Raw genomic sequence first — 10,000 nt, 5'->3', positions numbered from 1 at the left:
TACCCGACATAACAAATTAAAGGCTGTAATACCTTCAGAGAAGTGACCATCGTAATTTCGTTACTTATTGCTTATAACCGTAATCATCCGGGATCACAAAGTCCCAATACAGAGGACTGGTAACTGGCTGCCCCTGATAGCGACAATAGCGAGCATGAAATTCATTCTGGGAAGACGGAGGCCAAACAACTTCCTTAGGCCACCAATCTGGCCGGCGCCCTCCCTCAAAAGGAACCAAAGAGGAAATGGGAACCTTCTGAGTTTTCGCAGCAGGACGAGTGTAAGAAGACGAAGTCTTGCCGGAATCACCGTCGCTGGACGACAACGAATGCTTAGCACTCCGACGCGGATCAGACTTGAGACCAGCACTGACGACTGTTGAAACAACCCCGCCACCGAGGACCGGAAAAACTGGCGGAATAGAACCGGAGGGAGGATCGACTACTTCCATTGCAGCATCTCCAACGCCGACGGACACCGCTGCAGAATCACAGGACCCCATTCTGGGCCATAGTGGACACTCGCGAATGACATGACCCTGCTTCTGACACTTGAAGCACTTGAACTCCGGACACTGACGATATACGTGATCGGTAGCATAACACTTATTACACACTTTTATTTGGGAATCGTGTTTCACAGCGTAAAACTTCTCCCGACCAACAGCATCGGCGTTCCGTAAGCGATAAGGCAACGAAGAAAGCCCCTCGGGTAAAGTAACCCGAACAGTACGTACTCCACAATAAAATGATAATTTTTTATGCCAAACTATCTGACCCTTAATTTCGCAGCCAAGCGACATTAGCTTAGAGAGAACAGCGTCATCAGTCACGTATTCCGGCAGATCATGAAAAGCGGCAGTCACCGTCTTCGCAGAAACACTTGATATTTCGTAGAGCTCACCACCAATATCCAACCCAGAATCGATTACACCAACAACATCGGCCAAATTCTTCAAGGTAAGAATATAACCACCGTCATCACAAGCAACGAGGGAAGAAGCACAGTCCAGGCCAAAGTTCGCAGTAACCGCGGTAGAAACGACTTCAAAACTTGGTAGATGACGTTTAAAATCAATAAAAACCGACCGCTTGAAAGCATCCATCCTGGGTAGAAACACCCAGGAGGGAAAACGAGAGTGAAAATTAACTACTATTAAATAAAATTAACGAATAATAACAGATAGTAAAAATAAACCGGCAAAAAGCAGGCCCAGGCTTAGCGCGACGAAACACGGAGAGCAAAATCGAACGACCTGCACTCTCCAAAAGCTCGAATGCAACTCCCCTCTGGAGTCAGACGCGCTACCATTGCGCCACCGAGCCACAGTGTCAACGCTCTGGTTAAGTTCGATCAAATATGTACTGAATTACTCGAACGAAAAACTAACTGACTCGGACGTGATTCGAACACGCAGCCTTCTGATCTGGAGTCAGACGCGCTACCGTTGCGCCACCGAGCCACGGTTTAATAGCTTTGGTCAAGTTCGACAAAAAATGTACTGAAATACTCGAAGGAAAAACTAACTGACCCGGACGTGATTCGAACACGCAGCCTTCTGATCTGGAGTCAGACGCGCTACCGTTGCACCACCGAGCCACGGTGTCAATACTCTGGTCAGGATCGACAAAATATTTACTGAATTACTCGAAGGAAAAACTAACTGACTCGGACGTGATTCGAACACGCAGCCTTCTGATCTGGAGTCAGACGCGCTACCATTGCGCCACCGAGCCACGGTTTCAACGCTCTGGTCAAGTTCGACTAAATATGTACTGAATTACTCGAACGAAAAACTAACTGACTCGGACGTGATTCGAACACGCAGCCTTCTGATCTGGAGTTGGACGCGCTACCGTAGCGCCACCGAGCCAAGGTGTCATAGCTCTGGTCAAGTTCGACAAAATATGTACTGAATTACTCGAAGGAAAAACTAACTGACTCGGACGCGATTCGAACACGCAGCCTTCTGATCTGGAGTCAGACGCGCTACCGTTGCACCACCGAGCCACGGTTTAATAGCTTTGGTCAAGTTCGACCAAAAATGTACTGAAATACTCGAAGGAAAAACTAACTGACGCGGACGTGATTCGAACACGCAGCCTTCTGATCTGGAGTCAGACGCGCTACCGTTGCACCACCGAGCCACGGTGTCAATGCTATGGTCAGGATCGACAAAATATTTACTGAATTACTCGAAGGAAAAACTAACTGACTCGGACGTGATTCGAACACGCAGCCTTCTGATCTGGAGTCAGACGCGCTACCATTGCGCCACCGAGCCACGGTGCCAAAGCTCTGGTCAAGTTCGACCAAATATGTACTGAATTACTCGAATAAAAAACTAACTGACCCGGACGTGATTCGAACACGCAGCCTTCTGATCTGGAGTCAGACGCGCTACCGTTGCGCCACCGAGCCACGGTATCAAGGCTTTGGTCAGGATCGACAAAATATTTACTGAATTACTCGAAGGAAAAACTAACTGACTCGGATGTGATTCGAACACGCTGCCTTCTGATCTGGAGTCAGACGCGCTACCATTGCGCCACCGAGCCACGGTTTCAACGCTCTGGTCAAGTTCGAAAAAATATGTACTGAATTACTCGAAGGAAAAACTAACTGACTCGGACGTGATTCGAACACGTAGCCTTCTGATCAGGAGTTGGACGCGCTACCGTTGCGCCACCGAGCCAAGGTTTAATAGCTTTGGTCAAGTTGGACAAAATATGTACTGAATTACTCGAATGAAAAACTAACTGACTCGGACGTGATTCGAACACGCAGCCTTCTGATCTGGAGTCAGATGCGCTACCGTTGCGCCACCGAGCCACGGAAAATAGCTTTGGTCAAGTTCGGCAAAATATGTACTGTATTACTCGAAGAAAAAACTGACTGGCTCGGACGTGATTTGAACACGCAGCCTTCTGATCTGGAGTCAGACGCGCTACCGTTGCGCCACCGAGCCACGTTATAAAAGCTCTGGTCAAGTTCGACAAAATATTTACTGAATTACTCGAAGGAAAAACTAACTGACTCGGACGTTATTCGAACACGCAGCCTTCTGATCTGGAGTCAGACGCGCTACCGTTGCGCCACCGAGCCACGGTTTAATAGCTTTGGTCAAGTTCGACAAAATATGTACTGAAATACTCGAAGGAAAAACTAACTGACCCAGACGTGATTCGAACACGCAGCCTTCTGATCTGGAGTCAGACGCGCTACCGTTGCGCCACCGAGCCACGGTGTAATGGCTCTGGTCAGGATCGACAAAATATGTACTGAATTACTCGAAGGAAAATCTAACTGACTCGGACGTTATTAGAACACGCAGCCTTCCGATCTGTAGTCCGACGCGCTACCGTTGCGCCACCGAGCCATGGTGTCATAGCTGTGGTCAGGATCGACCAAATATGTACTGAATATCTCGAAGGAAAAACTATCGGACTCGGACGTAATTCGAACACGCAGCCTTCTGATCTGGAACCAGATGCGCTACCGTTGCGCCACCGAGCGCCGGTGTCAATGTTCTGGTCAGGATCGACAAAATATTTACTGAATTACTCGAAGGAAAAACTAACTGACTCGGACGTGATTCGAACACGCAGCCTTCTGATCTGGAGTCAGACGCGCTACCGTTGCGCCACCGAGCCACGGTGTCAAAACTCTGGCCAGGATCGACAAAATATTTACTGAATTACTCGAAGGAAAAACTAACTGACTCGAACGTGATTCGAACACGCAGCCTTCTGATCTGGAGTCAGACGCGCTACCATTGCGCCACCGAGCCACGGTGTCAACGCTCTGGTCAAGTTCGACAAAATATGTACTGAATTACTCGAAGGAAAATTTAACTGACTCGGACGTGATTCGAACCCGCAGCCTTCTGATCAGGAGTCGGACGCACTACCGTTGCGCCACCGAGCCAAGGTCTCAGTGCTCTGGTCAGGATCGACCAAATATGTACTGAACTACTCGAACGAAAAACTAACTGACTCGGACGTGAATCGAACACGCAGCCTTCTGATCTGAAGTCAGACGCGCAACCGTTGCGCCACCGAGCCACGGTTAAATAGCTTTGGTCAAGTTCGACAAAATATGTACTGAAATACTTGAAGGAAAAACTAACTGACCCGGACGTGATTCGAACACGCAGCCTTCTGATCTGGAGTCAGACGCGCTACCGTTGCGCCACCGAGCCACGTTATAATACCTTTGGTCAAGTTCGACAAAATATGTACTGAATTACTCGAACGAAAAACTAACTGACTCGGACGTGATTCGAACACGCAGCCTTCTGATCTGGAGTCAGACGCGCAACCGTTGCGCCACCGAGCCACGGTTAAATAGCTTTGGTCAAGTTCGACCAAATATGTACTGAAATACTCGAAGGGAAAAGTAACTGACCCGGACGTGATTCGAACACGCAGCCTTCTGAGCTGGAGTCAGATGCGCTACCGTTGCGCCACAGAGCCACGGTGTCAAAGCTCGGGTCAGGATCGACAAAATATTTACTGAATTACTCGAAGGAAAAACTAACTGACTCGGACGTGATTCGAACACGCAGCCTTCTGATCTGGAGTCAGACGCGCTACCGTTGCGCCACCGAGCCACGGTGCCAAAGCTCTGGTCAAGTTCGACCAAATATGTACTGAATTACTCGAATAAAAAACTAACTGACCCGGACGTGATTCGAACACGCAGCCTTCTGATCTGGAGTCAGACGCGCTACCGTTGCGCCACCGAGCCACGGTGTCATAGCTCTGGTCAGGATCGACAAAATTTTTACTGAATTACTCGAAGGAAAAACTAACTGACTCGGACGTGATTCGAACACGCAGCCTTCTGATCTGGAGTCAGACGCGCTACCGTTGCGCCACCGAACCACGGTTTAATAGCTTTGGTCAAGTTCGACAAAATATGTACTGAATTACTCGAAGGAAAAACTAACTGACTCGGACGTGATTTGAACACGCAGCCTTCTGATCTGGAGTCGGACGCGCTACCGTTGCGCCACCGAGCCCAGGTGTAAAAGCTCTGGTCAGGATCGACAAAATATTTACTGAATTACTCGAAGGAAAAACAGACTGACTCGGTCGTGATTCTGATCTGGAGTCAGACGCGCTACCGTTGCGCCACCGAGCCACGGTGTAAACGCTCTGGTCAGGATCGACAAAATATTTACTGAATTACTCGAAGGAAAAACTAACTGACTCGGACGTGATTCGAACACGCAGCCTTCTGATCTGGAGTCAGACGCGCTACCGTTGCGCCACCGACCCACGGTTTAATAGCTTTGGTCAAGTTCGACAAAATATGTACTGAATTACTCGAAGGAAAAACTAACTGACCCGGACGTGATTTGAACACGCAGCCTTCTGATCTGGAGTCGGACGCGCTACCGTTGCGCCACCGAGCCACGGTGTAAAAGCTCTGGTCAGGATCGACAAAATATTTACTGAATTACTCGAAAGAAAAACTAACTGACTCGGACGTAATTCGAACACGCAGCCTTCTGATCTGGAGTCAGATGCGCTACCGTTGAGCCACCGAGCCACGGTTTTATAGCTTTGGTCAAGTTCGACAAAATATGTACTGAATTACTCGAAGGAAAAACTAACTGACTCGAACGTGATTCGAACACGCAGCCTTCTGATCTGGAGACAGACGCGCTTCCATTGCGCCACCGAACCACGGTGTCAACGCTCTGGTCAAGTTCGACAAAATATGTACTGAATTACTCGAAGGAAAATTTAACTGACTCGGACGTGATTCGAGCACGCAGCCTTCTGACCTGGAGTCGGACGCGCTACCGTTGCGCCACCGATCCAAGGTGTCAGAGCTCTGGTCAGGATCGACCAAATATGTACTGAATTACTCGAACGAAAAACTAACTGACTCGGACGTGAATCGAACACGCAGCCTTCTGATCTGAAGTCAGACGCGCAACCGTTGCACCACCGAGCCACGGTTAAATAGCGTTGGTCAATTTCGACAAAATATGTACTGAAATACTTGAAGGAAAAACTAACTGACCCGGACGTGATTCGAACACGCAGCCTTCTGATCTGGAGTCAGACGCGCTACCGTTGCGCCACCGAGCCACGTTATAATAGCTTTGGTCAAGTTCGACAAAGTATGTACTGAATTACTCGAACGAAAAACTAACTGACTCGGACGTGATTCGAACACGCAGCCTTCTGATCTGGAGTCAGACGCGCAACCGTTGCGCCACCGAGCCACGGTTAAATAGCTTTGGTCAAGTTCGACCAAATATGTACTGAATTACACGAATAAAAAACTAACTGACCCGGACGTGATTCGAACACGCAGCCTTCTGATCTGGAGTCAGATGCGCTACCGTTGCGCCACCGAGCCACGGTTTAACAGCTTTGGTCAAGTTCGACAAAATATGTACTGAATTACTCGAAGGTAAAACTAACTGCCTCGGACGAGATTCGAACACGCAGCCTTCTGATCTGGAGTCAAAGGCGCTACCATTGCGCCACCGAGCCACGGTGTAAAAGCTCTGGTCAGGATCGACAAAATAGGTACTGAATTACTCGAATGAAAAACTAACTGACCCGGACGTGATTCGAACACGCAGCCTTCTGATCTGGAGTCAGACGCGCTACCGTTGCGCCACCGAGCCACGGTGTAAAAGCTCTGGTCAGGATCGACAAAATATTTACTGAATTATTCGAAGGAAAAACTAACTGACTCGGACGTGATTCGACCACGCAGCCTTCTGATCTGGAGTCAGACGCTTTTTTTTTTTTTTAATTATATCATTAAAAAATACACAACGCGTGTATTTTACAAAGAAGCGAGATGCAACAATTGACAGAATATATAAAGATAAAAATTAACGAGTAATAAATGACAAATCGGTCGGAAAAAAGCAACGAGAATACAAATAAAGATATTGAAGAGATAACAGCGAATAAAAAAGTGTATCCTACGACACATCAAAGAAATAATAGAAACAAATCGTATACGATTATTCATTGCATTATGTTGTTAGTAATAATTAACGAAAATAGGCAAAAATAAACATCGAACAGCATGTAAATTAGATAAATAATTGAAAAAAAATCGTATTGAAAATAAGTAACAAAGAATGATACCCGACATAACAAATTAAAGGCTGTAATACCTTCAGAGAAGTGACCATCGTAATTTCGTTACTTATTGCTTATAACCGTAATCATCCGGGATCACAAAGTCCCAATACAGAGGACTTTTAACTGGCTGCCCCTGATAGCGACAATAGCGAGCATGAAATTCATTCTGGTAAGACGGAGGCAAAACAACTTCCTTAGGCCACCAATCTGGCCGGCGCCCACCCTCAAAAGGATCCAAAGAGGAAATGGGAACCTTCTGAGTTTTCGCAGCAGGACGAGTGTAAGAAGACGAAGTCTTGCCGGAATCACCGTCGCTGGACGACAACGAATGCTTAGCACTCCGACGCGGATCAGACTTGAGACCAGCACTGACGACTGTTGAAACAACCCCGCCACCGAGGACCGGAAAAACTGGCGGAATAGAACCGGAGGGAGGATCGACTACTTCCATTGCAGCATCTCCAACGCCGACGGACACCGCTGCAGAATCACAGGACCCCATTCTGGGCCATAGTGGACACTCGCGAATGACATGACCCTGCTTCTGACACTTGAAGCACTTGAACTCCGGACACTGACGATATACGTGATCGGTAGCATAACACTTATTACACACTTTTATTTGGGAATCGTGTTTCACAGCGTAAAACTTCTCCCGACCAACAGCATCGGCGTTCCGTAAGCGATAAGGCAACGAAGAAAGCCCCTCGGGTAAAGTAACCCGAACAGTACGTACTCCACAATAAAATGATAATTTTTTATGCCAAACTATCTGACCCTTAATTTCGCAGCCAAGCGACATTAGCATAGAGAGAACAGCGTCATCAGTCACGTATTCCGGCAGATCATGAAAAGCGGCAGTCACCGTCTTCGCAGAAACACTTGATATTTCGTAGAGCTCACCACCAATATCCAACCCAGAATCGATTACACCAACAACATCGGCCAAATTCTTCAAGGTAAGAATATAACCACCGTCATCACAAGCAACGAGGGGAGAAGCACAGTCCAGGCCAAAGTTCGCAGTAACCGCGGTAGAAACGACTTCAAAACTTGGTAGATGACGTTTAAAATCAATAAAAACCGACCGCTTGAAAGCATCCATCCTGGGTAGAAACACCCAGGAGGGAAAACGAGAGTGAAAATTAACTACTATTAAATAAAATTAACGAATAATAACAGATAGTAAAAATAAACCGGCAAAAAGCAGGCCCAGGCTTAGCGCGACGAAACACGGAGAGCAAAATCGAACGACCTGCACTCTCCAAAAGCTCGAATGCAACTCCCCTCTGGAGTCAGACGCGCTACCATTGCGCCACCGAGCCACGGTGTCAACGCTCTGGCTAAGTTCGATCAAATATGTACTGAATTACTCGAACGAAAAACTAACTGACTCGGACGTGATTCGAACACGCAGCCTTCTGATCTGGAGTCAGACGCGCTACCGTTGCGCCACCGAGCCACGGTTTAATAGCTTTGGTCAAGTTCGACAAAAAATGTACTGAAATACTCGAAGGAAAAACTAACTGACCCGGACGTGATTCGAACACGCAGCCTTCTGATCTAGAGTCAGACGCGCTACCGTTGCACCACCGAGCCACGGTGTCAATGCTCTGGTCAGGATCGACAAAATATTTACTGAATTACTCGAAGGAAAAACTAACTGACTCGGACGTGATTCGAACACGCAGCCTTCTGATCTGGAGTCAGACGCGCTACCATTGCTCCACCGAGCCACGGTGTCAAGGCTCTGGTCAGGATCGACAAAATATTTACTGAATTACTCGAAGGAAAAACTAACTGACTCGGACGTGATTCGAACTCGCTGCCTTCTGATCTGGAGTCAGACGCGCTACCGTTGCGCCACCGAGCCACGGTTTAATAGCTTTGGTCAAGTTGGACAAAATATGTACTGAAATACTCGAATGAAAAACTAACTGACTCGGACGTGATTCGAACACGCAGCCTTCTGATCTGGAGTCAGATGCGCTACCGTTGCGCCACCGAGCCACGGTAAATAGCTTTGGTCAAGTTCGGCCAAATATGTACTGTATTACTCGAAGAAAAAACTGACTGACTCGGACGTGATTTGAACACGCAGCCTTCTGATCTGGAGTCAGACGCGCTACCGTTGCGCCACCGAGCCATGGTGTCATAGCTGTGGTCAGGATCGAAAAAATATTTACTGAATTACTCGAAGGAAAAACAGACTGACTCGGACGTGATTCTGCTCTGGAGTCAGACGCGCTACCGTTGCGCCACCGAGCCACGGTGTAAAAGCTCTGGTCAGGATCGACAAAATATTTACTGAATAACTCGAAAGAAAAACTAACTGACCCAGACGTGATTCGAACACGCAGCCTTCTGATCTGGAGTCAGACGCGCTACCGTTGCGCCACCGAGCCACGGTGTCAAGGCTCTGGTCAGGATCGACAAAATATGTACTGAATTACTCGAAGGAAAATCTAACTGACTCGGACGTTATTCGAACACGCAGCCTTCTGATCTGGAGTCCGACGCGCTACCGTTGCGCCACCGAGCCATGGTGTCAAAGCTGTGGTCAGGATCGACAAAATTTTTACTGAATTACTCGAAGGAAAAACTAACTTACTCGGACGTGATTCGAACACGCAGCCTTCTGATCTGGAGTCAGACGCGCTACCGTTGCGCCACCGACCACGGTTTAATAGCTTTGGTCAAGTTCGACAAAATATGTACTGAATTAATCGAAGGAAAAACTAACTGACTCTGACGTGATTTGAACACGCAGCCTTCTGATCTGGAGTCGGACGCGCTACCGTTGCGCCACCGAGCCCAGGTGTAAAAGCTCTGGTCAGGATCGACAAAATATTTACTGAATTACTCGAAGGAAAAAC

The 10,000-nt window shown here is 47.8% G+C and overlaps 30 non-coding genes across 30 annotated transcripts; all 30 read right to left on the bottom strand.

The window, feature by feature from the left end:
- Positions 1-1,390: 1,390 nt before the first annotated feature.
- On the bottom strand, positions 1,391-1,462 carry TRNAW-CCA (transfer RNA tryptophan (anticodon CCA)). The gene has a single exon. It is a non-coding gene; the product is annotated as a tRNA-Trp (tRNA).
- Positions 1,463-1,527: 65 nt separating this feature from the next.
- On the bottom strand, positions 1,528-1,599 carry TRNAW-CCA (transfer RNA tryptophan (anticodon CCA)). Its single transcript has one exon. It is a non-coding gene; the product is annotated as a tRNA-Trp (tRNA).
- A 65-nt stretch (positions 1,600-1,664) lies between these two features.
- Positions 1,665-1,736, bottom strand: TRNAW-CCA (transfer RNA tryptophan (anticodon CCA)). Its single transcript has one exon. It is a non-coding gene; the product is annotated as a tRNA-Trp (tRNA).
- A 476-nt stretch (positions 1,737-2,212) lies between these two features.
- TRNAW-CCA (transfer RNA tryptophan (anticodon CCA)) lies at positions 2,213-2,284 on the bottom strand. Its single transcript has one exon. It is a non-coding gene; the product is annotated as a tRNA-Trp (tRNA).
- A 65-nt stretch (positions 2,285-2,349) lies between these two features.
- TRNAW-CCA (transfer RNA tryptophan (anticodon CCA)) lies at positions 2,350-2,421 on the bottom strand. Its single transcript has one exon. It is a non-coding gene; the product is annotated as a tRNA-Trp (tRNA).
- Positions 2,422-2,486: 65 nt separating this feature from the next.
- TRNAW-CCA (transfer RNA tryptophan (anticodon CCA)) lies at positions 2,487-2,558 on the bottom strand. The gene has a single exon. It is a non-coding gene; the product is annotated as a tRNA-Trp (tRNA).
- A 65-nt stretch (positions 2,559-2,623) lies between these two features.
- TRNAR-CCU (transfer RNA arginine (anticodon CCU)) lies at positions 2,624-2,695 on the bottom strand. The gene has a single exon. It is a non-coding gene; the product is annotated as a tRNA-Arg (tRNA).
- A 65-nt stretch (positions 2,696-2,760) lies between these two features.
- TRNAW-CCA (transfer RNA tryptophan (anticodon CCA)) lies at positions 2,761-2,832 on the bottom strand. Its single transcript has one exon. It is a non-coding gene; the product is annotated as a tRNA-Trp (tRNA).
- A 64-nt stretch (positions 2,833-2,896) lies between these two features.
- Positions 2,897-2,968, bottom strand: TRNAW-CCA (transfer RNA tryptophan (anticodon CCA)). Its single transcript has one exon. It is a non-coding gene; the product is annotated as a tRNA-Trp (tRNA).
- A 202-nt stretch (positions 2,969-3,170) lies between these two features.
- Positions 3,171-3,242, bottom strand: TRNAW-CCA (transfer RNA tryptophan (anticodon CCA)). The gene has a single exon. It is a non-coding gene; the product is annotated as a tRNA-Trp (tRNA).
- A 339-nt stretch (positions 3,243-3,581) lies between these two features.
- On the bottom strand, positions 3,582-3,653 carry TRNAW-CCA (transfer RNA tryptophan (anticodon CCA)). The gene has a single exon. It is a non-coding gene; the product is annotated as a tRNA-Trp (tRNA).
- A 65-nt stretch (positions 3,654-3,718) lies between these two features.
- Positions 3,719-3,790, bottom strand: TRNAW-CCA (transfer RNA tryptophan (anticodon CCA)). The gene has a single exon. It is a non-coding gene; the product is annotated as a tRNA-Trp (tRNA).
- Positions 3,791-3,855: 65 nt separating this feature from the next.
- Positions 3,856-3,927, bottom strand: TRNAR-CCU (transfer RNA arginine (anticodon CCU)). The gene has a single exon. It is a non-coding gene; the product is annotated as a tRNA-Arg (tRNA).
- Positions 3,928-4,129: 202 nt separating this feature from the next.
- On the bottom strand, positions 4,130-4,201 carry TRNAW-CCA (transfer RNA tryptophan (anticodon CCA)). The gene has a single exon. It is a non-coding gene; the product is annotated as a tRNA-Trp (tRNA).
- A 65-nt stretch (positions 4,202-4,266) lies between these two features.
- TRNAW-CCA (transfer RNA tryptophan (anticodon CCA)) lies at positions 4,267-4,338 on the bottom strand. The gene has a single exon. It is a non-coding gene; the product is annotated as a tRNA-Trp (tRNA).
- A 202-nt stretch (positions 4,339-4,540) lies between these two features.
- TRNAW-CCA (transfer RNA tryptophan (anticodon CCA)) lies at positions 4,541-4,612 on the bottom strand. Its single transcript has one exon. It is a non-coding gene; the product is annotated as a tRNA-Trp (tRNA).
- Positions 4,613-4,677: 65 nt separating this feature from the next.
- TRNAW-CCA (transfer RNA tryptophan (anticodon CCA)) lies at positions 4,678-4,749 on the bottom strand. The gene has a single exon. It is a non-coding gene; the product is annotated as a tRNA-Trp (tRNA).
- Positions 4,750-4,814: 65 nt separating this feature from the next.
- Positions 4,815-4,886, bottom strand: TRNAW-CCA (transfer RNA tryptophan (anticodon CCA)). The gene has a single exon. It is a non-coding gene; the product is annotated as a tRNA-Trp (tRNA).
- Positions 4,887-4,951: 65 nt separating this feature from the next.
- On the bottom strand, positions 4,952-5,023 carry TRNAW-CCA (transfer RNA tryptophan (anticodon CCA)). Its single transcript has one exon. It is a non-coding gene; the product is annotated as a tRNA-Trp (tRNA).
- A 187-nt stretch (positions 5,024-5,210) lies between these two features.
- Positions 5,211-5,282, bottom strand: TRNAW-CCA (transfer RNA tryptophan (anticodon CCA)). The gene has a single exon. It is a non-coding gene; the product is annotated as a tRNA-Trp (tRNA).
- Positions 5,283-5,347: 65 nt separating this feature from the next.
- Positions 5,348-5,419, bottom strand: TRNAW-CCA (transfer RNA tryptophan (anticodon CCA)). Its single transcript has one exon. It is a non-coding gene; the product is annotated as a tRNA-Trp (tRNA).
- A 613-nt stretch (positions 5,420-6,032) lies between these two features.
- On the bottom strand, positions 6,033-6,104 carry TRNAW-CCA (transfer RNA tryptophan (anticodon CCA)). Its single transcript has one exon. It is a non-coding gene; the product is annotated as a tRNA-Trp (tRNA).
- Positions 6,105-6,169: 65 nt separating this feature from the next.
- On the bottom strand, positions 6,170-6,241 carry TRNAW-CCA (transfer RNA tryptophan (anticodon CCA)). The gene has a single exon. It is a non-coding gene; the product is annotated as a tRNA-Trp (tRNA).
- A 65-nt stretch (positions 6,242-6,306) lies between these two features.
- TRNAW-CCA (transfer RNA tryptophan (anticodon CCA)) lies at positions 6,307-6,378 on the bottom strand. The gene has a single exon. It is a non-coding gene; the product is annotated as a tRNA-Trp (tRNA).
- A 202-nt stretch (positions 6,379-6,580) lies between these two features.
- TRNAW-CCA (transfer RNA tryptophan (anticodon CCA)) lies at positions 6,581-6,652 on the bottom strand. Its single transcript has one exon. It is a non-coding gene; the product is annotated as a tRNA-Trp (tRNA).
- A 1,862-nt stretch (positions 6,653-8,514) lies between these two features.
- On the bottom strand, positions 8,515-8,586 carry TRNAW-CCA (transfer RNA tryptophan (anticodon CCA)). The gene has a single exon. It is a non-coding gene; the product is annotated as a tRNA-Trp (tRNA).
- A 202-nt stretch (positions 8,587-8,788) lies between these two features.
- TRNAW-CCA (transfer RNA tryptophan (anticodon CCA)) lies at positions 8,789-8,860 on the bottom strand. Its single transcript has one exon. It is a non-coding gene; the product is annotated as a tRNA-Trp (tRNA).
- A 202-nt stretch (positions 8,861-9,062) lies between these two features.
- TRNAW-CCA (transfer RNA tryptophan (anticodon CCA)) lies at positions 9,063-9,134 on the bottom strand. Its single transcript has one exon. It is a non-coding gene; the product is annotated as a tRNA-Trp (tRNA).
- Positions 9,135-9,198: 64 nt separating this feature from the next.
- Positions 9,199-9,270, bottom strand: TRNAW-CCA (transfer RNA tryptophan (anticodon CCA)). Its single transcript has one exon. It is a non-coding gene; the product is annotated as a tRNA-Trp (tRNA).
- Positions 9,271-9,457: 187 nt separating this feature from the next.
- TRNAW-CCA (transfer RNA tryptophan (anticodon CCA)) lies at positions 9,458-9,529 on the bottom strand. Its single transcript has one exon. It is a non-coding gene; the product is annotated as a tRNA-Trp (tRNA).
- Positions 9,530-10,000: the final 471 nt, after the last annotated feature.

The sequence above is a fragment of the Leiobunum rupestre genome, chromosome 2, assembly GCF_980474605.1.
Source record: "Leiobunum rupestre chromosome 2, qqLeiRupe1.1.hap1, whole genome shotgun sequence".
NCBI lineage: Eukaryota > Metazoa > Arthropoda > Arachnida > Opiliones > Sclerosomatidae > Leiobunum > Leiobunum rupestre.
The sequence above is the reverse complement of the archived record's forward strand: the minus strand, read 5'-3'. Positions and strand labels throughout refer to the sequence as shown.